Source organism: Acinonyx jubatus, chromosome B4 (assembly GCF_027475565.1).
Source record: "Acinonyx jubatus isolate Ajub_Pintada_27869175 chromosome B4, VMU_Ajub_asm_v1.0, whole genome shotgun sequence".
Taxonomy (NCBI): Eukaryota; Metazoa; Chordata; class Mammalia; order Carnivora; family Felidae; genus Acinonyx; species Acinonyx jubatus.
In genome coordinates this window covers 56249537-56275258 of record NC_069387.1, presented here as the reverse complement: position 1 = coordinate 56275258, position 25722 = coordinate 56249537, and the positions used below count along the sequence as shown (strand labels likewise).

The following is a 25722-nucleotide window of genomic DNA, read 5'->3' as shown; positions in this document are numbered from 1 at the left end:
AAATGCCATGGAGCAGCCCTCTAACAACAACAACAAAAATAATTAAATACAAAATAAGTTTGAATAACAGTAATGGTGGGAAAATCTATCCTAGGGTTCATTCTTTTTACAGGGAGTTGGCAAACCAGGAAGAATAGACTTTGTCATGTGCAAATATGGTGACCATAAATGGTGCTAGAGGCTTTTCCATTGTCCTCTGAGTTTGCCATGAGAGAAAGCGGGTGAGAGAAAGAAAGACACGTTTGATAGAGTTGTGAAGAATGTTTGAATGGCTATTGGGTGTTGAGCATTGTCTTGCAGTGACCTCAATTCGGTACAGTAGAGACCCTTGAAAGCACTGTCTGAAGTCACAATACCACTATTCTCCTCCATTTACTAAAAGGGATTAGTTAAAAGGGTGACGTTCCGTGCAGAGAGTTCCAAGTATTCCATGAAACAAAGGGCTCTGAAATGTTTTTGAAGTTATTTTTAATTGAGTTGAACTAATTTAATAAAGGTCCTACGGAGGAAAAAAAAATAAAGGAATGTGATTGTTTTATGATTCCTCACAGATGGAATGGACATTTATAGCATACTTTTCCTTTAGTGTTCCAGAGAACAGTAGCTCCATTTACAGCTACTGTTAGCAATTTAAAACTGCTCCAAAATGAAGTCTTTCAAGAAGTTGACAGCTTATAAATAAATCTGTCTGATAAAATTGAACATAAACTGCATCTGTGGTTAGTTTGCCAAAATTAATTCTACATTTAATTAGAGATAGCAGTCAAACATATTTAATAAAAAACAGTCTTGGAGAGTAAATCAAATGAAGTCAGATTTTAGCAGACGTTTTGCATTTTTTTCCAAGGAGTGATGAAATGACCTCACCTCTCCGATTCCCAGTTATATGGCAGCGTGAGCTCTGTAGCGTTATGGGGAAGCCAGTGAGTTCACACTGCTTGGAAAGGTTCCTTGCTCAGCTTAGGGTAAAGAGAGAAAACGATCATTTTGTGATTTTGCTTGATTCCATCATTAGGTTTTACTTTGATGCCATATGTATTAAACTAACAAGTTAATAAGCACATTACTGCTAATGATTACAGAGACCCAGCTAAGGTAATCCTAATTTATATATGTACCAGTACAGAGAATTGTCCTTAATTTTTTTTTTCTGATTTCATTGCCAAGCTTGTTTTCTTTTGTTTTGTTTTGTTTTGTTTTAATTTAACCATCACAATGAGACATATGAAAATCATACACTAGCAACAATGCCATTTCTTCCTGTACAAAGACTTATAAAAATCACCTTTGCTTATCAAATATTTGTGCTCACTCTGCACGGTTTAAGCAATGTGGCATAGTTGTGGAATCCTGGGGAAGATGCAAAAGCACACAGATCAATCAGAATGCAGCAAACAATATTTGGGGACAAAAGTGACTTACGGTTCAAAGGGCAAAGAAGCAGATCTTCAAACACTGGAAGTTTCAACACACAATCCATAGTCCTAGGTGAAGTGTGCAGGCAGACAATAGAGACTAGTATTAGCAATAACAGTTTCTTTCCAATTTATATAAAAATGATATGCACCTTCACAAATGCATACAAAAACTAGAGTCAATTAAACCAGCTTTTATTTTGATCTTTTAAAGTAGGGGATGTTACTTTCTAGTAATGAGGAAGAATTTAAGAAATGTGGTAAGAGATTATGTGGCTGTACTTATTAGTTAATATCAAATTTGGATTAGACATTCAACATTAATTTATTGAGCCTCCTCTATATTCTTAGTGTTAGAATCATGGAGATGGTTAATCTTTACTGAATATTTTTTCCAAAATATCTACGTGTTTTGGAATCATGCAGTTATTAATACTACTTCTGACAAATATGCAAAGGCATTTTTTCTACTTCTTCAAGTTTTGTTTAGATATTTTGTTCTTTCAGAAGAGCATTTTTATTTTTACATACATGACTTTGTCCCCAAGTAACTTTATCAAAATTTTGCTACTTTTTTTAGAATAATAGGAAGTAAAAGTAGAACACCCTTATTCCTGAATTTGAACAATGTGTCATTGTTGTGAGGTTTGCTCAGTGAGCCTTACATTACTTGTATTCTGAAGAAATGAAGAAATGGAAATGTATGCAATGCACAAATTCTACCTAGCAGCCCCGTTCAGTGCTGTCCTGGAATAATTACACTGTTCTAAAACTCATAGGTGGACTTAAATACTAATGCATTGCAGTTGTTAATTACTATCAAAATACAAACCAGCAATAGGCTGTAACTAGGGAGAAAAAAAAGGTTAAAAATCAGCTCAAGAGAGAGAAATTGACCAACTCAATCATGCTGTAGGATTTAAATCATCATTAAGGTACCCCAAAGGATATCTTTGACTGATCTCTTTAAGAATTCATATATTGGACCTGAAGAAATAATCATTTTAATCAGTGGTTTCAAATTCATTATATATGTTTTAGTGCCATTAGAGGATTAGGATATTAATGCAACTGTGTAGCTAAATACTAAATGACTATTGCTCTCATTTAATAAAAATACAAATAAAACAAGCTTCTTCCTAATTTAAGAAGGGTAAAAATATATTTATCTTTTCTGTGGATCCTTGAACAATAACTTCTTTCCCAAAATTTTGTTAACAACATTGTTATAATTTATAAAATAAACAGCTTTAGAAAAAATGGGTTAACAATCACATGGTTTCTTGTGGGCTTGTTAGCAGTTAATTTTATGTTGGGCAAATCACTTATCTCACTGGGTCAAGATTTCTTCATCTCTAAAATGAAAATATTGACTAGAACAATTCTAAAGCCTTGTTCTCTGATTCCATGGTTAGTGCATTCCTACCCACCCTACTTTTTTTTCCTCTAATTTCAAACAAATGCCATGTCTTTTCATCATTTTGGCTGGCTCATGAAATTGAACAGAGCAAAACTAATAAGGAAGGGAGATACAATTTGAAATTAGACACCATTGTAGCTTTTGCTGTATCATCAGATGTACAAGATTAATGACAAATAGAGAAGTAGATCAGTAGATGCTCTCAAGACATTGATGCAGAAGCCCTAGGTCATAGTAACAGAATTTCTATTTGAATGTTTTCTCTAATACTGAGGAAAATGTATTATCCTTTCATTTCTAAGGAGCTTAAGAGGTTTGGTTAAGAAATGTCTAAAAAGGTGCTCTGCAAAGATGTATATTCTTGAAGTGCTAAATAAAGTTGTAAAGCGCCTTGTGGGTCCTTGAAATCAATACATTGGCTTGGATTTAGGGTTCGGGCCTTCCAGAGAGCACAGAGAAAATTGCTCTGAAGCATCAATGCTTCCACCTTACTGCAGGTTCTCACCATCTGTCACAGTGTATCACAGATTTCTCCTGAGTAGACTCCTTGCCTCGTCTCTCTTGTTACAGATCCATTTATCTCATTGATGATGCCAGTTATCTTTTCAAAATGCAGATCTCGTTATGTCATCTTCCTGATTGAAAACCTCTAATGACTTCCAGTTGCCTAGCTGATAGAGTCTAAACACCTAAGCCAGGTAAACAAGACCCTTATCTATCTTACCCAAACAGAGCTTTCCATCTTCCTCTTTATGCAGTTATTCACCCTGGTCCAGGACGTGCACCCTTCCGTTCACAGCCTTGAACAACTGGCTCATCTTCAAAAGCCAAGAGAAATATCATCTCTTCTATCAAGCTTTCCTTTTCTCAGGCACCTCCCTAATATGTGATTCATTCTCTCTCCCTCTCCCTCTCTGTCTCCCTCTCTCTTTCTTGCTCTCCCACCACCACCACCCCTCCCTGTGTCTTCCATATCTAGTGTGCTTCTGAGTCACCTTTTTTTTTTAAACCTGTTTTTAAAATATCTACCACTAAGCAAGGCGCATATAAGAATAAATAAAGTTAACTAAAGTTAACTCTGTAGGACACTAAAATGCAGCTGATACATGAGATTTGTTTTGTTGGCATGTGTTTTATGGAGGTCTCCTTTCACTTACGTACATACTGTAATATAAAATTTATGCCTTTTTTCCAAATTCTAATAATATGCCTATGCATTGTGTTTCAGTAAAATGTAGTTTGCATTTCTCCGTAGCTTTTGATATTATTTAAGTATTTTCAAATTATTCTTATGGTTTTTCAAAGCTTATGTATTTAATGTAACATTCATAATTGCTATGGGTATGTTGTTAAGATTTTAAATTGCCATTTTGAAGCCAAAACTGAGATTTCAGTGTGGAGATATATATATATATATATATATATATATATATATATATATATATATATATACACACACACACACACACACACACACACACACACACAAAGAAAAGTACCACCTTATATAAATTAATAATTTTTTTAATTGCCTCGAATGTTTCAGTCTCATGTGGATTTTTGAAGTAGTATGTAGCTTTGATGTTTTATTAATTATTTTCAAGGTGGCTTTCTTTCCAGAGCAAAGCATACATACTGATTTTGTGTATGATGAAGACTGAAATTTCTATCTTGGCACTGAGACTTCTTGCAATCAGATCTAGAAAAGGGTTTGATCGTTTTGAAGCAAGTCTCCAACAGTTAACTGTTGGCTGCCAAAGTTCAATTTAGATAAGTGAAGGGGAAGAGTTTAGAAATTTCACACATTAAATGTGTGATGGGAAAAACCCAATATAATGTATTAAAGATGCAGGCTTTGGAAGGAAAACATGGAGTATCGTAAGAATTGTGTGCCAGTCTCCAAAGGTTTTCAGTGAGGTTTGGTTCAGAAAAGCCCTTGAATGTGTTGGAAGCAGATCTTGGAAGGGGCTGTGTGGTGTGTCAGGGAAAGCACCAGAGAAAGTCTTGGTTACACAGAGTCTGTAAAATCGACTGTGGTAGCATGACAAAAATTGGTCTGTGTGGTTTGCCACTGCCAATCTTCATGATTGATACAGATTGTTGGAGCTATATCTATCATATGGTGCTCCATATTGATTGTTAAAATCTGCAAAAATGAATTATTTGGAGTGTATTTTTCCATATCGTTGGCTGATTTTTCCTGTACCAAAGAGTTTAAAAGCATTTGACCTTTGCTCTGAATTCTTACTTGTTGCCACGACTAGAAGGAAACGATACCAGCATCTCTATTTATTATCCTTTAATAATGATGCTGGAATCTAATTCTTAATGAACATGGTAAAGGCTGCACATTTGAAAAGTCATTGTATAAAGGTGCTCAGTAAGTTAGTTCTATGTTTAGGGATGGCTTAGCTATTTTATTTTTAAAATTGCCATCTAGACTTTAAGAGAATTAGAAGTCAAATGGCAAATAAATTCTTTTAGAAGAACTTTCCGTCTTACCAGCCATTACCCAAAAAAGCAAGAAATAGCTCTGGATTTTTTTCTTTTTGTAAAAGTGTTGGGATTGATCCTATTTATCTACAGAATTCAAATGCAACCAACATTTATAGGAAAATATGCCAGACTTTTGTGAATTGAAAAGATTGTGTGCATTTGCAAGAGGCAAATGACACAGGAGACTTTACTTTAAATCACCTATAATGTTAGGATCATTATAAAGTAAGCAGCCAGCATGCTGGATTGTACGGCTGGAAAGAACCCACATAAGAATGAAAACAGATGGTATTATCATTCTATCCCAAGCACTGTGTGGATTTTTTTGGTTAGAGTCTGATTAAGGTTTCAGAAATTATTAAGTGGATAGATAATAGAGAATAAGAAAATGAGAACACAGAGGGCTTGCCAAGTCTTTAATGCTCACTTAAACAAAACTGCCTGCAGGTTCAACAAACCCATTCCTGGGTTTTGTGGGTTTGCAAGGTCCTTCTCCAGAAAAGTTGTTTTGGGTGATGGTCACCATTTAATTAAAGGAATATCAAACTATATGTTTAGAAAGATAATAATAAGCCACCCAAACCCAGATGCTAGATGCCACACATGTTGGAGAAGGGCTATAAAAAAAAAGGCAAAAAAAAAGGCACAAAAAAACCCTAAACACTCCCACACTCTAGAAGTTGGATTTAAATGCAACCATTGGGGAGAAAGGACCATTTGCGTTTTCCAGTTGCAGTAATCTTTGTCCCCACTTTCCTTACTGCCTTAATCCACATCTAATTATCAGCTATCTCCATATTTTCCTCTCCCCTTGTTATCTTCATTTCTTTTGATTTGCTAAAGTATATCTGACATATATGTAAAAGGAAGTAGTATCTTGCCTTTGTGTGCGGGCATTTGTGCATTCTGAGTATTTCCTTTGTACTGAATTGTACATTAGTGTAATTTTATTTTGGCCTCCTCGGCTCCTTTGAAAAATATTCACGAATTAAACAGTCTAGCAAAAGTCAAACAAACAAACAAACAAAACTCAAGCCATGAGAGCTTGTGATTTCTTTCAGTTTGATTTTAGCTGAGGAACATTCAAACTTTGAATTTGCTTATTTCAACCATTTTTTTTTCTTTCTTAATTGTGGTTTCCGCCATACCTTTTAAAGTATAATTTTCTTAATTAAAATAGTAAAAAAAAAGTTTCTCAAATTCAGGTGGGCTGCTTTGGATTATGGCTCTCTCTCCTATGTATCTGTCTACAGTTTTACAGCAACCACTTTATAAATTAAAGCCTTTTTTCTCCCCCATTTCTTCTGCAGTACAGTAGACTCAGATCAGAGCCCTCTGATGTGAAAGGATGGGATTTTTAACGGACACTCTTGCCTGTTGAAAGAATAGTTCAACAACTGTATTTTTCATTTTCCATTTAAGTCTTACATGGTATAAAATAGGAAAACCTGGGGCGCCTGGGTGGCTCAGTCGGTTGAGCCTCCGACTTCGGCTCAGGTCACGATGTCGTGGTTCATGGGTTCAAGCCCTGCATCGGGCTCTGTGCTGACAGCTCTGAGCCTGGAGCCTGCTTTTTATTCTGTGTCTCCCTCTCTCTCTCTCCGCCTCTCCCCTGCTCGCTGTCTGTCTCTCTCCCTGAAAAATAAACATTAAAAGTAAAAAGAAAAAAATAGGAAAACCTGTGAGATGCCAATGACTGTTAATGAAGTAAATGGTCTATCAACATGAAGGTAGCACCTTTATGTTTGGAGAATTAACAAAAGCAAAGCAATTGAAAGAGCAGAAACCAAATTTCCCACATGATGCAGTAGTCATAGTTAAGATTTCTGAGTAGGGCATAGAACTTTTGAGAGAGGTGTGATAATGCTTCAGATAAATGTTGAAAGCAAATTCAAAAGTGTGGTTTGAAAGGCTTTGAATTTTTTTTTCACACATACAAGTTTTGTTCATGTGAAAAAAAGCAGGACTTCTCAAACTGAATGTTGAGCTTTTTTTTTTTTTTTGTATAGAAACAAACATTGAGCCTGACACCAGGTTTGTGTGGGAGTAAGGTAAATTCGGGCTAAATGACTGATGTACTGTTTGGGTATAAACATTAGATTCCATATTGCAACTGTCTGTCACTACTTTTGTCATTAATCAAATAGGTAGTGAAATGTACAGCAATGCTTAAGTGTATTTAATGTAGTTAGTTTTTATAATCACTGCTGGTAGTTATCCAGGTACAGGTGGTAGCTTTCTTTTTTTCCCTCCCTGATTTAAGATTGTGAGATCCTTTACTGTTTCTCTATAGAACTGGCATCTGAGTATACAGATTTGATTTGATCTACTAAATTTGGTGTCATTTGTGATCTAGTGGCAATGCAGGATTTAAAAATCATGGACCTTACTGAAGTGTTAGGAGAGGAGGAGATAAATTCATTTGACTCCTGTGTGCGGCCTGATGCTAAGTCAAGCACATCTATATTCCTATGTGGAAATATATGTGAATGTGGAAGTAAAAAGGAAATTTGAAAAAGAAAACAACAAAAAGGAATTAGTGTGGTTCCATTGAACTTAATGCTATACGCTGTCTATATTAAACTCTTTTTTTTTCCATTCAGTTGGATTTGTTTAAAACGGCCTGTTAAAATTAATGGCACAGAAACATACATCAAGTAAAATCTTGTAATATCTCTGTAATATCTCATAATTTGGTTTGTGTTTGACCAAATGTTTTCATCATTACTCCAAGCTTGGTTTGGACCATCCAGGTGTTTTCAAACTTTTCAGCTTTCTAATTAAAACAAGCTTCCGTTTTATCTAATATGCTACAATGATTAAAATATCAATATAAGATAATGAGTTCTATTGTTTGCTAATATCAGGATATCTACTCTACCAGGTAACTTCAAGTCCTATGGTGAAATTCTCTTAGAACAAATAGGTAAATGGTATAGCTTAGCAAATTGCTTAATTTGGCTGCTATTACCAAGAGCTTTAGATTTTCCTTTTGACTTTGACCGTAGAATGTGGCCACCCCCTGATAGGTCCTTCTATTCATCTTCATGGTACATCTCTATGACAGTAATGTACTTATTGCAAGGATGAGTAGATGTTCAGGAATCACATATACACAAGAGAAAATACAATCATAGAGGAAAATCCAAGTCCAGCTTTGTCCCTCCCTCAATTAGAAAAAATTCTGTCATGTTAACTTATCCTGCTATTTTCCTGGTCTGGAATGCTTCCACTTGGAAGTTGGTAGTTTCGTTTCTTTTCTTTTCTTTTCTTTTCTTTTCTTTTCTTTTCTTTTCTTTTCTTTTCTTTTCTTTTCTTTTCTTTTCTTTTTTTTTCTTTTCTTTTCTTTTCTTTTCTTTTCTTTTCTTTTCTTTTCTTTCTTTCTTTCTTTCTTTCTTTCTTTCTTTCTTTCTTTCTTTCTTTCTTTCTTTCTTTCTCTATCCCTATTCCCTTTTTAGGTTGAACTCCTCTCTCCTAAGTGTTCAAACAATCCTTCTATTTTTGTTCTTCCATTACTACTATCATTTATATACCAATATAACATATAAGTAGCTCCTGGACAACAGGACTGCACTAGAGATTGGTGACTATATAAAAATGTAAGACATTGTCTCTAGTCTCCAAATGTTATACTCTAAGTAGTAAGAGAAACCAGGTCCATAATACAGTTAAACAAAAATACAGATTATTCAGGTAGACTGCCAAAGGGGAGGAGATGGGGGATGGGCAAAATGGGTGAATATGGAGGAGTGGACTTCCAGTTGTGGAATGAATAAGTCATGGGGATGAAAGGTACAACATAGGGGATGATTGTTAATGGCATCGTGTGGTGACAGGTGGTAACCACAGGTATGGGAAGCATAGCATAACATACAGAATTGTCAAACCATCTATGTGGCACACTTGAAACTAATGTAACATTGTGTGTCAACTATACTTCAGTTAAGAAAAAAGATAATAATAGCCAACATGTATATGGTGCTTATTCCGCGTGAGGCACAGTAATTGTGTTTTATCTATAGTGACTTAGTTTTTACCTCGCAAACTCTATCCTACTGATGAGGAAACCAAGTTGCACAGAAGTCATGTTACTTGCCTATTGTTGAAAAGCAAATCCAAGCTTTGAACCAGGTAATCTGGCTCTCAGAGTTCAGGCTCTCACCCTGTTTTGCACTGCCTAAGGATTTTTTTTTTTAAGTGTGTCGTAGTCTATATTGAGGATTTGACAGTATCTGCCACACCAGATTAGGCTCTCATTGCTCCATCCCACACTACTGTGGGTACTCCCTTGGCCACACCCAGCTATTCAGTTCCTGAATTCTAGAAGGATTATCTGCATTCCATAAATATTGATGAAATAGAATCTATTTGAATAATCTGTATGCTGGACATTGATAGAAACAAAGGTAAGCATATTTTGACCATGAAGTATCAGTTATTCAGTATCAGATATTCAGTAGAATGTAATTTCCAATGAACTAATTTTATTTTATCTTTTTAAGTTAATTTTTAAATTTATTTTGAGAGAGAGAGCGAGTGTATGAGTGGGGAAGGGGCAGAGAGAGAGAGAGAGAGAGAGAGAGAGGGAGGGAGAGAGAATACAAAGCAGGCTCTGCACTATCAGTGTGGAGCCCTATGTGGGGCTCAGTCTCACAAACTGGAAGATCATGATCTGAGCCCAAACCAAGAGTCAGATGCTTAGCCAACTGAGCCACCCAGATGCACCTCCAATGAACTTTTAAATTTTATTTATTTTGTTTTATTTTGTTTTAAATTAACATTTATTTTTGAGAGAGAGAGAGAGAGAGAGAGAGAGAGAGAATGTGAGCGGGACAGGGGTAGAGAGAGAGGGAGACACAGAATCTGAAGCAGGCTCCAGGCTCTGAGCTGTTAGCACAGAGTCCAACATGGGGCTTGAACTTACAAACTGTGAGATCATGACCTGAGCTGAAGTGTGATGCTCATCTGACTGAGCCACCCAGGAGCCCTGAACTAATTTTATTTTAAATTTCACAGGTTTAAGATTAAAGGTTGCTTTTAATTTTCCATGCTAATGTCATTTTAGTTGTCTCACTCTTTAAAAGTTATGGTGAAGGGATCAGTTAGTTTTAAAAGATGAAATTTATAGATTATTGAAAAAAGAGCACTTGTTAGACCACTAAAATTTCATCACAAATTTATTAAGAAATCATCTGATAGACGTTTCCTTTTTTTTCTATGCTTCTTTATTCTTTTGTGTATTACCTATCAAATAGCCAAAAGCTGGGAACAAGAGTAGGGAAACAATAAATAAATAAAAGTTTTCTATTCTTTCTACCTGGTTTTGTACAATTGCTTAAATTCGTTTTATATTATTTTTTTATTTCCTTTTAGAAGATATTGGAAGTGCGTACTTGCTAGGTAAAAGGCCTAAATTTGAATCATTATTGAAAAATTCTGGTGTGTAATACAAATGTGCATTTGAAAATGATAGACGGTCGTTCAGGGACCCTGAAGTGTTTTCATGGATTCTCATGCCTGGTTGGCAGTTTTGTTGAAAGTGGCCGTAAATCAGGAAAGAGAGCTGAAAATACATTTTATGTCATCTTTGAAACAACTGTAAGTTATTGTCCCAGAAAATGAAGATGCCATTTTTAAAGAAGGTAGCAGGATAAGGTATTGAAATGGGTAGAAAAAACATGTTTACAGAAAAGTATCACCAGTAGTTACTGATATTAATTATAGCATAAAATGGGAGTGGTATGAAAGAATAAGGATTAAAATCAAGATTGTACATGGAGTCTGAAATTTAAATTTATAGAACCTGATGCTTTTTATTTTTTTAATTTACTTTTAACTTTTTGGTGGTGGTTCTTTTACAAGATGTTTGTTGATGAGCAAATTGAATTTGAGCTCATATGCTATAGAAACCAGGTGAACTCACATTCTCCAAATGCATCTGTTGTTTGCTCCTTCCAGAATAAATATTACAATTCTTGATGAACAACAGCTGGAAGGCTTGAATGTGGTTGCATTCCTCATGGGTTCACAGGATGAAATCACTTGTGCACCATTGACAATTTTAAATGGAGAACAAAAATGTATTCCATCATAAGATGTCAGGAAAAAAGTATTTTTGTAAAAATGTATTTTCTATTTTTAATCTTCTGTGAGCTATACATTTTAGGACACTGAATGAGTTGGGAGATGTATGTTGTGACCTGACATTCTCTCTGACTTATATTTAGTTATTTTTTTGAGTTTTTTAAAACTTTATTTATTATGAGAGAGAGGGAGACAGAGAGAGAGAGAGAGAGGGAGAAAAGCATGAGTGGGGGAGGGGCAGAGAGGGAAGAGAGAGTGAGAATTCCAAGCAGGCTCAGCACTGTCAACACCAAGCCCAACACGGGGCTCAAACCCACCAACTGAGATCATGACCTGAGCCGAGGTCAGATGCTTAACTGACTGGGCCACCCAGGCACCCCTACTTGTTTCTTTAATTATCTTTAAGAAAGTAATATGTACTAAGTGCCAAAGTCCAGTTGCAATACATTGAAAATGGAAGCAATTGGGTCATTATACTGCTAAATAATATTTTTACATGTATCTTTTATGGCATGTCAGCCAGTTCATTAATGTTTTAACTTATTTTACTGTTTTGGGTGAGGAGTAACTTATCTCTGTCAGTGTTTCATGGACAAGTTGGTAAAATGGTACTAATGGACAGAATCCTGGACTGGAGGTGAGTGGCTGTGGCCACACTGGAGATTTGTGGCCATGGGCATAGACTGTTATCTCCCTGTTCACACTGCCTCTTGTATAAAATGAGGGGTTTGGACTGGATGATTTCTCTTCTCAAATCTGTGAGCCTATGATAACTTCTAAACCAGTCTTGAATTCCTTTATATTTGCTGCCAACACTGATCTCTTCCCTTCTTGACTTTCCCTGAGGGTATTATCAGTTCTATAAATTGTGGTGGTTGATTATGTTTGATGATATACTTTATCATGCAGTCTTTTATAGGGCTGTTTTTTTTTGTTTTTCAGGAGCACATGTTTAATAATATTCACTGTCTCATAATGTTAATTCTCCTCTTGATGATGAAATATCTAAGCATCTCGAGGAAAGTAACCTTGTTCTATATTGCTTCTTTTTTCTGGTTTTCCTTGTAGCACATTACAGAATAATTGCCACAGCTATTTGAAGTGTTGATAAACTTAACAAATTCAGTTACTAACTTATTTAAAACCCATGCAGTGTGTTTGGTTCAGAACCATAGAAATAGAACAAAGCTAACACTGGAATGGGGCTCAAGAAACCTGATTTTCAGCCCAGATCAACATTATTTGACTATGTGCTCTGCTCTTGAACAGATCATTTGGTGCTTCAGTTTACTCAGGTCGAAAACAAGGGAAAGAGACCAACATTCTCTAACTTTTAATTTCTGTAATTTTTTTCTCCCTGTAAATGCCATCATGGAAGTGATGAACAACTTTGCTTAGCATTTTCAAAACATAGCCTACTTTTTATCAAGCATTTTTATTCATCATTTAATTCGGTGATTCAACATATATTTATTGAGCACTTATTATGAACCAAGAACTGTGAGTCAGAAAGTACAAGATTTGAATCCACTTAATATTTAAACGTGGGGAAATACTTTCCCCTTTTTGCTACATGTGCAAAACGGATATGGCAATATCTGCTTTACAGGGTTGCTAGGAGGATTAAATGAGGCAATGCTATCAAACATTTAGCTCAGTACCTGCTAGACAGAATGGGATTAATATTACTATTAACACTATTATTATGTAGCACATTAAAATTTTAAACCATTAATTGGGGATCGTATTTAATGGTCTATACAGTATAAATATAGCCTGAGTGATTATTTGGGTGTAGTAAATTCAGATTTTTCAAGTGCAGTTTTATGTTGAACAAGTGACTTATCCTCTCTCTTAGAAACTTAGGATACAAATACCTGTCTCTTCTTGTGGTCAGGATTAAAAGGGTTTAAAGTGAGATAATGTACAGAAAATTTGCAGCATAACCTTTGCCATATAAGACTCAAACATGTCTGTTTCTGGAAAACTAACCTAGTTTTCTTCCAGGCAAAATTAATCTATGGAGGTCACCTCTGGTGGGGAATTAACCATTGTGAAGGGGCATGAATAAACCATTTGGGGTGACAAAAATATGCTATATCTTATTTCTTGTAATGTTTATTATTGAGACAGACAGAGAGAGAGAGAATATGAATGAATGAATGAGCATGAGCAGGGAAGGAGCAGAGAAAGAGGGAGACACAGAATCCAAAGCAGACTCCAGTTTCTGAGCTGGCAGCACAGAGCCCGACGTGGGGCTCGAACTCAAGAACCTTGAGATCATGACCTGAGCCAAAGTCGGATGCTTCAACAACTGAGCCACTCAGGAGCCCCTGAAATATGCTGCATCTTAATCTGGGTGATTACACAGATAGATACATAGCTCAAAAAATTCTTTGAGCTGTACAATTAAGATTATTCATTTTATTGAATAAATTTTTCCTAAAAAAATGTTTGTTTTCTTCCCTAAACATAAATACCATATTATATTTTATAACCAGAAGAAATATCAGTTAATAATAATAATTTTCTAGTGCTATAGCTAAAATACTACTCCAATATATTTTTCTCAACAGTACATAAAAGTGAAAGAGGACACCATGATCCCATGAACCTTCTGATGTCAGAAAGCAGTTGGAGGAACACTCAGTGGTTCTACATATTTCACCACCCAATTGTTTCAATTTGGCACACCATATTTTAGGATATTTATTGCCTGCCTAGTTCTTGAATCTACTCTTTTCCCTGGCGCACACAAAACCATACGTCATGGAGTATTATTTTTATGAGGATCTGGTCAAAAGGACCTGATCAGTACTATTGCCACTTTTTCATGTATTTTTCTGAGATGAAGAATAGCTTATGATTTACTTCAATCAAGCTTTATTTAGGATCGGGTCTGTAGGAAGGGGTGGAAATGGTGGGGGAGGGAGCGGAAGGGGCAGCATAAATATATACATACAGTGTGTGAAAATAAAGAAAGGCATCTTTTGTTACAGCTGGTTGCAAGAGAAGTTTCTGCTTGCACTGCTGAAGATAGTATGAGATTAACAGAGTTGTAGCAAAGTCAGGACAAAGACTCGCTGTGTGAGAGGGATCAGCGTGTTTGCTCAGTGGAGCTTTCTCTCCAGTTGTTGACAGATTTAACTGGTGTAATCTTAGGCCTGGCTAGCTCCTCCCCATGAGTGTCAAGAGGCAATCCATGCAGTAGTAAATGGCCATGTGGAGTGTACCATGAATTCCCTATTTGTGTAGTAGCTGTAGTTTAGGGTGGGGATTTAATATTGAATGGACTCCAGATTGTCTAAATTGCAATCACAGTGTTTATTTAAATAGCCTATGGGGACCATTAAAGCATTTTAACTTTTGCTCCTATGTTTCTCATGTTATGAAATCTTGAAGCACATCGGGGAGAAAAGAAAAATCCAGCCTTGTAAAAAAGCATATGATGCTAAAAGTTCTCCCTGCTGCCAAAAATGCTTCAAGAGTTTTAGTTCTCTGAACTAACATGTGATATGATGGATGGGATCCTGCTGTGGTCCCTAACTAGGGGATTTTCCTTGTGCAGATACACTAATCTGCCCCAGCATAATCCAGGAGATTCTTTCCCATACTGGTTCCCCACTTGCAGTGTTGAAGTCTATTCTGCTCACAATCATGTCCATAATGCCATAGCTTTAAAACTACATAAAACGCTGTAACACAAGTGCTATAAAATTATTAAACTTTTAATTTTACATACAAAAAAAAACCCTATTTCATTTACTTTACTGGCAGAGCCAGGGTGATGGTGAAACTTGACTTTGGTGAGGAAGGCCATGAACTTGAGGTGTAGAACAAACAAGTACATCTATTTCTAAGGCAGATCTTCTGAATAGAAAGCATGACTTCAGTTTCATGCTCTGATTTAATACAATAAAATTAAAAACATTTCATAAATAAATTTCTGCAGTTGATTCCCTTCTCCAGGAAGACTTGCTTTCCTACATTCTTACTTACTTACTTATTGAAAGGCTCTAAGTCTGGAATAGCATTTGACAATGTAAAAGATTTTCTGATTATGGGAGCAGCATGGCCCCAGAGATCTTTCTGAATTACTGAATTCAATGTTCAATTTTCTTTTCTTTTCTTTCTTTCTTTCTTTCTTTCTTTCTTTCTTTCTTTCTTTCTTTCTTTTCTTTTCTTTTCTTTCTTTCCCCTTCCTTCCTTCCTTCCTTCCTTCCTTCCTTCCTTCCTTCCTTCCTTCCTTCCTTCCTTCCTTCCTTAAATTCCTACACATTTCTACGGCTATTCTAACTGCTTTGGGCTATATTAAAATGTGTTCCTGTTCCTGGCTCCAACTCTGACATGGTGTGCCTCATCAGAGTAGTTCAGGGCACTTCCAGGGTCCTCTCAACTGGCCCTTCTGCATCTTTCTGCCCTGTGTGTATAGTGATAGTAACAATACTTCTCCATCTCAGAAATAAACTGGGGGCGAATGTGCTAATGTATATAAATAGCCTTGGCCTTTCTTGAAATGAAGACATTGTGAGAGATGTTTTAATGAGAACATGAGAAAAATCAGCAATAGCAGATCTTAAATAACCTCTGTCTGCAGCTGGGAAGTGGCCATTTAACTTGACTCAGACCATACATCACTGAAGGTCCTTTCCATCATAAGTTTTCTGTTTATTATAAGTTTTTTATTTATTATCGTGATGTATATTATAGAGCTAATTGCTTCCAAATGCGTCATGATGTAGGAGTGTATTTTTTCCTAAAATGCTTTATTTTGCTTTTTATTTTGTGTTAGAATCAAAGTTTCAGATTTCTTTCGACTCAGTGTTCCAAATGCTTGGAACAATATCTGAAGCATTTCCCACTATTCTGTTGCATCCTTACCCCTCATCTCTAATTCTTTTTCTAGGACAGAGTGTTGACTAAAATCCATAAATTTTACAGAAACCCAATTTAATTTGCTGATTTTCTGATCACTGTTAATGTTTTTTTTTTTTTTAAGAATTCATCTATTGCTTATTTTCACTTTTAGTTTCACCTTCTTGCTTTTCAACCACTTTCTCTCATCCGCAGATTTCTTTCTCTTTCCTGACTGTGTAACTAGTGTCAACTATCCAAAGAATGTGTAACTTGTAGTGATGGAAATAAAGAATATGTACAGTCCACAAAACTGATCATCAAACCCAGAATAACAAGGAGTTGACCATATGTCTTCTACTATTTAATAGGGAGTGACAGAGTCTATGTGGCTAATTAGAAGAATCTCTGTTTGTTTTAAGAATTATACTAGTAATAATATCTGTCTTCTTTTTATGTGACATCCACCTAGCTTCTAGGAATAGTCTTTTTAGGGGCTACCACCCTCCAAAAAAGATATTTTAACTTAATATATTATTGAAAGGCACTGCAGTTTGGGACTGAAGGGGAATCTGTATGGCAATTATTTTGTTTTTCTGGGGCAAACCCTTGGTACTAATGCTGTTCATGGTTGTTTTGGCCGTATTACATTTTGCTGAGCCCCAGGACTGCTTTTGGAAGGTTTAGAAGTATCCAGGGAGGCGCCTGCCACTTTGATTATTCATACCCAGCTCTTTATTTTTATTTGAGACATAAAATAAAAACACACCCTGGCTTCTGCTCAGCCTCAACTGGCGTTGATTTTAAAAACAAACCCCAAACTGACCAAATGGCAGCCGTGCAAGCTTTTCTGTGAGTGAGTCCTCTCTCGTGTCAATCAGAGTTCATTTATGGAAGCATTAAATTCTGGTGCTGGCCAGGCCACCTTTAGACAAATTAAAATGGGTTGGGATTTGGTAGGCTTGGAACAGAGGACTGAAAGGAAAACCAGGGTGATGTTATGACTCAGAAAGTGACTCTTTTCCTTCTGAATCAGAATTGAACCACTGGTAGAATTAGCTCTCTCAGGAAGATGGCAACTTTTAGGTGAAAGGTTAAGTGGAACCTCTGACCATCTGTGTTTGTCCCCCTGTTGGTTCAGCTCTGTGCCAGTTTGAATAATTACTTACTCTCCACCTTTTTTCCCATTGCTTATTTGCAAAGAGGAGTAACCTTTTCCTTCTTGTGTCTCTTGAAACATTTTTAAGACTGACTGTGAACTTTTAACCACTGATACATTTTATGCCAGAGGTGGCTTTATTTCATTAATGTGTTAACTAATTTCTGCAGAAAGTACCACTCTGCCTTTCTGATAAACATTGGGAAATATATCTCTAGATATTTACTCTCTGGAATTTCCTGCTTATTCTATTTATGTACAAACATCAATTCTAGTTTTCACACCTTTTTGTTCATTCTTAATAGTTCTATCTATATGCTTCCAAAAAGGATTTTTCCAAGGATTCATTCTTTCAGCAAACACTTACTGAGCATCTATTTTATCTTTTTTACTCTGCTTTTATCAGAAGATTTTGAAGAATATTTTCATTTCTATTATTGATTGATTTCTATTTCATGCTATCTGGAAGTTCAGGATTTTATTAAATCTTAAAAATATCTGCATGAGTTAAGTTGTATGTTTTAGTATTGATACCTGTTAGTTCTGCATCAAGAGCAAATTTAACATCTTTGTACATTTATCAGCCCCCCCCTTTTCTACTAGTATCAGGAAAAGATTTATATTTTTTTGTCAAATTTATATGGTTCATTCATTGAAGAATTATAGCCATTTTAATTACAAGAGCGTTTACTCCTTCTGTATTCATTTAATGTGCAATTTATTGAGTCATACTATTTGTCATCAGACTATAAGTTCCTTAAGGCATTAAAGTAATTTTTAAAGGTTTATTTATTTTTGAGAGACAGAGAGAGACAGAGCATGAGTGGAGGAGGGGCAGAGAGAGGGAGACACAGAATCTGAAGCAGGTTCCAGGCTCCAAGCTGTCAGCACAGAGCCTGAAGCAAGGCTCGAACTCACCAACCACGAGATCATGACCTGAGCCAAAGTTGGACACTTAACTGACTGAGCCACCCAGGAGCCCTGGCATTGAAGTATTTTTTGAATGGAACAATAAAAGAATACATGAATTGTTAAGCATTGTTGTTTCTCAAGAATAAGCCTCCTTTGGGGCACCTGGGTGGCTCAGCCATTAAGAATCTGACTCTTGATTTTGGCTCAGGTCATGATTTCCTAGTTTGTGAGATCAAGCCCTTCATCCAGTTCTGCACTGGCAGAGGGGAACCTACTTGGGATGCTTTCTCTCCCTCTCTCTCCATGCCACCCCCCCAACAAAACAAACAAAAGAATAAAGCTCCTTATAATGAAGTTGTTTATGTCCTAATCCTACTCCAAATTAATTCAGGATTCAGGTGTTTTCATAATGGTGGATGCTGAAACTTTCTTTGTGTCTTTTGCAGAGCAGAGCCAGATGAGGTAAGGATTAGTGCTTGCTGGAAGCCAAGGGCCTGGGTATGATGTAAGGAAATAGGAAGATTGACAGTGGTCATTGTGGAGAACTGGCAATTAAAATCATGGACTTTAGCAGTGAACCTACTTAGTGATTATTCATTTTAGAGGTATCTAAGCCCCAAACTTTACCTTGCTTACTTATATATTCTTAAAGCCATCCCCGTGTTCCCTAGGGGTAATCAGAGCTAAAGAACATCCCTTTGGAAACTGAACTTGTGCTCTTGATTAGCAAAAGCATCACTGTCAAGAGACTTTCAGATGGTTCTCTTGCTGTCTTTTTAATACCATTCCTGATGCCTGCAACTAGTTAGTTACCCTTCCCTCATCTTTGAGGGACTGAAGGGCACAGAGTGATTAGGCAAGATCTGGAGTCCCAGGGACGGTGGCTAGAAAGATCAGGCTCTTGAACTTAATATTTCTGCCAGCCAATGGTTCTTTTAAAATTCCTGGACCAAATTCCAATGTGGGGTGTGGGAAGGTTACCCACATACAACACCAAACAATTTTCAGACACCCAGGTGTCCAAGAATTCAACTCAATTATGACACTACTTGGAGATAGCATCAGGTTCCATAGGTTAAAGGTTCAGCTTTATGAGACTGCCCCTGCCTCCTGGCTTCAGATGGGAGTCACAAGCTTCAAACTGTTACCTGCGCTTCTGACCAACAGGCTACAGATTAGAGGTTCCAGTGACCTCCTCCTTAGTTTAAATTAATTTGTTAGACGGGCTCACAGAACTCAGGGAAACTTTTACCAGTTTACTGAAGGATAAAAAGGATGCAAATCAATAGCCAGATGAAGAAGTACATAGGGCAAGTTCCTGAGCAAAGGAGCTTTTGTCTCCCTGGAGCTTAGGGTCTCGCTCAGTGACACATGGAAGTGTTCTGGTTCCCCAAGTATGGAAGTTCTCTGAAAAAAAGCAAAGGACTAAAAAACTATCCTCTTGAGTTTTTATGGAGGCTTCATCACATAGTCATGATTAACCAAGACACTGGCCATTGGCAATTGATTCAACCTCTAGCCCCTCTGCACTCCCTGGAGGTCAAGGGGTAAGGCTGAAAGTTCCACCTCTAATCACATATTTGGTCCTTGGCAACCAGCCCCTCCTTTAGGTGAGGTCCCAAAGTCATCTCATTAACACACCAAAAGACAACTTTTATCATTCTTATCACTTAGGAAATTCCAAGAGTTCTAAGGGTTCTGTGCCAGAAATGGGGACGAAGACCAATTTTTTATTATAAATCACAATATCACAATAGTCATTCTTTTCATAACAGCAGGACAATCTGACCATTACACACCCTCAGATCGGAAAACTATTTTACACCTTTGCCCCTTTAGTGTAAAGTGTCATTCTTCCTCAGGAAAGCTTTTATACGCTATGCAACTGGGTTTAATGTTGGAATAAAAGCATCTGGAAATTGAGGATAATTGCTTTCCAGTTTGCATTTTTAACCTCAGTTAAAAAATTAGTATCTTGAGGGAGATACATGAAATCTCTTTAGCTGATAGCCTGCATTTGTGCCCTGTGTTTCTCCTTTCTTCTGATAAAGAGAACCTGGGCCATAAACTCTGTCATATGAACCCATCCTTATGTACTAGTGGGCAGATTTTAAGCCAAGAATTCTTCTGAGACATGCATTTTACTTATGTGTATTTATTCTTCTGGTGGGTAACTATTTACTGAGCACCTACTAGGTGCCAGGTCCTTTTTAGTGTCAGTATACAAGGAACAAAGTGATGTTTCACCACCATATAGAGCACAGTCTCATAGACACAGACAACCACCAAATAGATGTTTAAAAAATTAAATTTATTATGGACCAACTTTATTTAAAAATTATAGTGTCTTGGGGTGCCTGGGTGGCTCAGTTGGTTAAGTGTTCGACTTTGGCTCAGGTCATGTTCTCATGGTTCTCATGTTCTCATGTTCTCATGGTCATGTTCTCATGGTCCCTGCATCGGACTCTGTGCTGACAGCCCAGAGCCTGGAGCCTGCTTTGGATTCTGTGTCTCCCTCTCTCTCTGCCCCTCCCTGCTCACACTCTGTCTCTCAAAAATAAATAAGCATTCATTTTTTTTTAATTATAGTGTCTTACATTTATGTAGTAGTATAAAATGTTTTAAAACCATTTTTCATTTATAATATTATATTTCATGTATTTTAGAGCAGTTTGTAAACTTTAAAAAGTTGGGTTTACACAATATATGAATTAAGAGCACATGCCCTTTCTGAGTGAACTGATCTTGTGCCATAGCTACTGGATGTCCAAAGATAAATTAAATACCTACTATAGCAGTGTCCATAAGAGCTATCTTGGGTACTTGATGCATTCATTGCATTATAGCCTCTTGGATGAGTTTTGGGAACCTCCATTTTTAACAAGCAAACTAGACAATCTAATGTTGGCTATGGGAGGACCACACTTTGAAGAATACCATACCTATTAGGCAGTTTATTAGAAGGGACGTCGAAGCCCATTCTAAGAATTGAACACACATGTCTTATAGATGCCTGCAGTTCAACAAATGACACTGATGGTTCATTTGATTTGTTTTTTAAGCCATAAAAACTGTAAGATGAATGAATATGTTATGGGCCCTGAGCTTAAGGATTCTTCAGTTTATTAATACCATAGAACTCTCTGCCATTTTATACCTAGCTGTCATGCTATATCGTGTGGCATTTTCCATTTATATGCTACTTTGTATCCATTTACATAGTACTTTCTATAACTTACTAAATTGCCTCATTGACCCCACATATATGAGTTTCTTTTTTGTTACATATAGTTGTCATTACAGATGAAAACAGAGGCTCAGAGAAAACTGTTAAGGAGGCCAAATTCATAGGGCAAATATGTGTCAGAGCTAGATCCTCTAATTCCAAATCCAGAGTTGTTTCTGTTTCATCACATTTATATGCCTTATTAACATTAATTCAAAAGTTAGAGGATTTCTTTCACCTACCACAGGTATATTATAATATCAGAAATTCTTCAATCTGTATAAAAGTTGTAATGTACCATGTTCCCAGCCATTGAAAAATGAAATCATTCAGCATCCTTAAGTAAAACCAGATGCCTCCATTGAGAATCGCAAGGATCTCTCGTAATAGGATTACTTGTACATTCCAGAAAGTTATGACAAATGACAAATGAACTAATACTAGGAAATAGCATATAGACGTGTTGGGAAGGAGCCAATCTGTGACCACCTCCACTCTAAATATTTCTTGCATTAGAGACTCTTCTTAGTGGAGGTAGTGCTATTACTAGGGCTTATTCTTTGATTTACTGTGTCTGTTATCTGTTCATTCATTTGTTCATTCATTCATTCTTTCATTCACTCATTCAATAAACATTTACTGAGTACTCATATATACCAGAACAGGACTAGTCACTAGTTATAAAATTATGAATAAGACATGTTCTTCCCCAAATATGAAGCAAACTATATGTAATTACCACAGAGATGTGAATAAGGGCCTATTCTGTGATTTCTCAACTCTTGACAGTTACCAGTGGAAATATTGGTTGGAGAAGTGAGTGTGTGGGTGAATTCTTCAGAAAGAGTTGAAATTTGTTATAGCTACACATCTGGCAGTACTTAAGAATTATGAATGATTTCATGTTTCCATGGACACATGGTATGTTATAACACATTATGTAATATGCTGGTTGATAAAGCACTTTATAATAGTATAATTTTGTGCCTTTCTTCCCTCATTCTAAAATTACTCCATACACATTCTCATAATATTGTCCCTAGATTTATTGTTAGGATGTTTTTATTATCAATAGTAGCAGTGGTAACAATAGTCTATCATTGAAGAAAATGAGACACAAAATAACTTGCCCAGGGCCACCCCACAAAAAATTGGCAGTATCCCATGGCATAATTCTCTGTTCAGTTTCTAAGCTTCAAAACTTCTTTGAAGGAATTGCTAGCCTGGGTATTTTGTTCATTTAGTTGCATATAACATAGTGTGATGCTTAATATAAGCACAGAATTTTCCAGGGGTGGCCCACTGGCAAGCTTGAACTTTTCAGGGCCATGTCTTTAGAGCGCTGTCAGGAGGCCCCACCCTTCTGCTGCCCACCGCTTTTTCCATAGTTGAAGAACTGGTCTATAATCATGGTATGAGTCTTGGTTGGCTTGATTTTAAGACTCGGTAATACATTCCTTCATCAGTCTCTGTCACACAGGAACGTTTAGAGCTACCGATAGTTGACCAGTAGTCCACTTAGTTTCTTTTTGGCAAATATCTGCATTTTTTTTTACAGAGCATTCTCTAATGTAAACCCACAAACTTAACAGTGTTAAAGACCAACTTAGCTGAAACCAGAAAGATAAGTCAGAGGTAAGGTGAAAATCTTTTCAGACTTGATTCCAGTCAATGCTTATTAGCTCTGCAATAGAGGGCACAGGAAAAAAAGAATAACGTTTGAAGAGAATTATCTTTGCTTAGACGGGTCATGTCAGATTCATGTCCCTTTCTTGCTGTTGTTGTACATCCATTCGCCAACTACTCTGTCAGGATGCGAGTTGACTTCTTGGGCTTAGGAACCTACAGTGTGTGACTCCCTTGCTAATATGATGATTGAGGACAATTAGTTGATTCAGCTATTTTAATATTGCTTTGTTTCTTGAATATATCTTCTTTTCTATGTTTTTTTTCCTCTCCCAAATCACTATATTAAAAAAGAACAAAACTCCCGTTCGAATACAGCAATTATTTGAAACCATTTTCAACAGAGCAAGAGAATACTTTATATAGTAATGACTGGCAAAGCCGTGTTTTAATGTTTTTGTGATTGACGCAGTGGTACACAACAGTTCCTGTGGAACCATTCTTGCTTCTCACGTTATAAGGCCTGTTCAAAGAAGGAAGCAGAAGAGTTTCTTTTCTGTGAAATTGATGCAATGGGTATATGGCAAACATATAAACCTTAAGTGACTCAGTTATTACCAGAGATGTAATTACTGACCTTAGACTTTTGGATGACATGGAAGAACATTTTCAGAACCAGATTGCTTAGTTTTTTGCAAGACCTTATGTTTAGAGCCTTGAGCTTTGTACAAAAGTTATCAATGACACTATAGTAGTAGCAGAATAAAGTGGGCCTTGGTTTTTATAAAATGTTATTTCCATCTGGATAATCATTTGGATATATGATTGAATATTTTGATTATAAAGTGGGCACATGGTAATAATTCCTTCCGGATCCTTTGGAGACACAGTGAGACCAACTAGAAATGCAAATATTGGCTGGGAAGCAAGAAAAGCTGACTTTTGATGTTTCCTTCTTTTCTTTCTTTCTTTCTTTCTTTCTTTCTTTCTTTCTTTCTTTCTTTCTTTCTTTCTTGTTTAATTTACATCCAAGTTAGTTAGCAGATGGTGCATTAATGATTTCAGGAGTAGATTCCTTAATGTCCCTTATGCATTTAGACCATCCCCCCACACACAACCCCTCCAGCAACCCTGTTTGTTCTCTATATTTAAGAGTCTTTTATGTTTTGTCCCCCTCCCTGTTTTTATATTATTTTTGCTTCCCTTCCCTTCCCTTCCCTTATGTTCAACTGTTTTGTATCTTAAATTCCTCTTATGAGTGAATTCATATGATATTTGTCTTTCCCTGACTGACTAATTTTGCTTAGCATAATACCCTCTAGTTCCATCCATGTAGTTGCATATGGCAAGATTTCATTCTTTTTGATTGCTGAGTAATACTCCATTGTGTGTATATATGTATATGGTGTGGTATATATGTTTGTGTGTGTATATACATATATACATCTTCTTTATCCATTCATCCATCGATGGACATTTGGGCTCTTTCCATAATTTGGCTATTGTCAGTAGTGCTGCTATAAACATTGGGGTGCATGTGCCCCTTCAAAACAGCACACCTAGATCTCTTGGGTAAATACCTAGTAGTGAAATTGCTGGGTTTTAGGGTAGTTGTATTTATAATTTTTTGAGGAACCTCCATACTGTTTTCCAGAGTGGCTGCACCGATTTGCATTCCCACCAGCAGTGCAAAAGAGATCCTCTTTCTCCGCCAACATCTGTTGTTGCCTGAGTTAATGTTAGCCATTCTGACAGATGTGAGGTGGTATCTCATTGTGGCTTCAATATGTATTTCTCTGATGATGAGTGATGTTGAGGATTTTGGTGTTTCTTAATACTTAATACTTAGGGCTTCTTAAACCTTGTCTCTCTCTTCTTTGACTATGCCTGGTATAGGGAAACTAAACCATGGCAATTTCTTTTCTCTTAGTCCTGGTTTTCATTCAAGATCCATAATTTTGGGGGAAACCTGACAACAGTTTCCTACAACACCTAAAATAACAAGGGAAATAGCTAACATTTGTGGAGCACTTACTAATTCTAGGTATTATCTTAAGTTCTTCGTATACATTATCTCTCTAAAGTGATTTATTAGACTGAACCCCTTTGGTCATAAATGACAGAAACCCAATTAAAATATGCTTGAACATAAAGTGGAGGGAGTATTGTTGATTCATATAAATAAAAATTTCAACATCTCCTTAGCTTTAGGCATGACCATCCCAGGGCAGTTTTTCTCTCCTCTTGTTTTTTTGCCTTTCTCTGTGTTGGCTTCATTTCTTTTTTTTTTTTTTAATATGTTTTTTAATATTTTTATTTATTTTTGAGAGAGACAGAGACAGAACGTGAGTGGGTTGGGGCAGAGAGAGAGGGAGACACAGAATCCAAAGCAGGCTCCAGGCTCTGAGCTGTCAGCACAGAGCCCGACGCAGAGCTCGAACTCACAAGCTGTGAGATCATGACCTGAGCCAAAGTCAGACGCTCAACTGACTGAGCCACCCAGGCACCCCTGTGTTGGCTTCATTTCTAG

General features: G+C 36.6%; 1 protein-coding gene and 1 long non-coding RNA gene across 29 annotated transcripts in view; one reads left to right on the top strand and one right to left on the bottom strand.

Annotated features, from left to right (window-relative positions):
* Positions 1-25722, top strand: part of SOX5 (SRY-box transcription factor 5) — a 1008244-nt gene that overhangs the window by 466328 nt on the left and 516194 nt on the right. The window lies entirely within an intron of this gene.
* LOC113592992 (uncharacterized) overlaps positions 1-25722 on the bottom strand; it is a 46056-nt gene that overhangs the window by 5502 nt on the left and 14832 nt on the right. The window contains exons 2-4 of one of the 2 annotated variants that reach the window (XR_008300179.1): positions 3560-6966; positions 1423-1484; positions 868-959 (exon numbers count right to left, since the gene is read on the bottom strand). This is a non-coding gene — a long non-coding RNA (uncharacterized LOC113592992). The remainder of the gene's footprint in view (positions 1-867; positions 960-1422; positions 1485-3559; positions 6967-25722) is intronic. The other variant, XR_008300180.1, reaches the window with a different exon arrangement.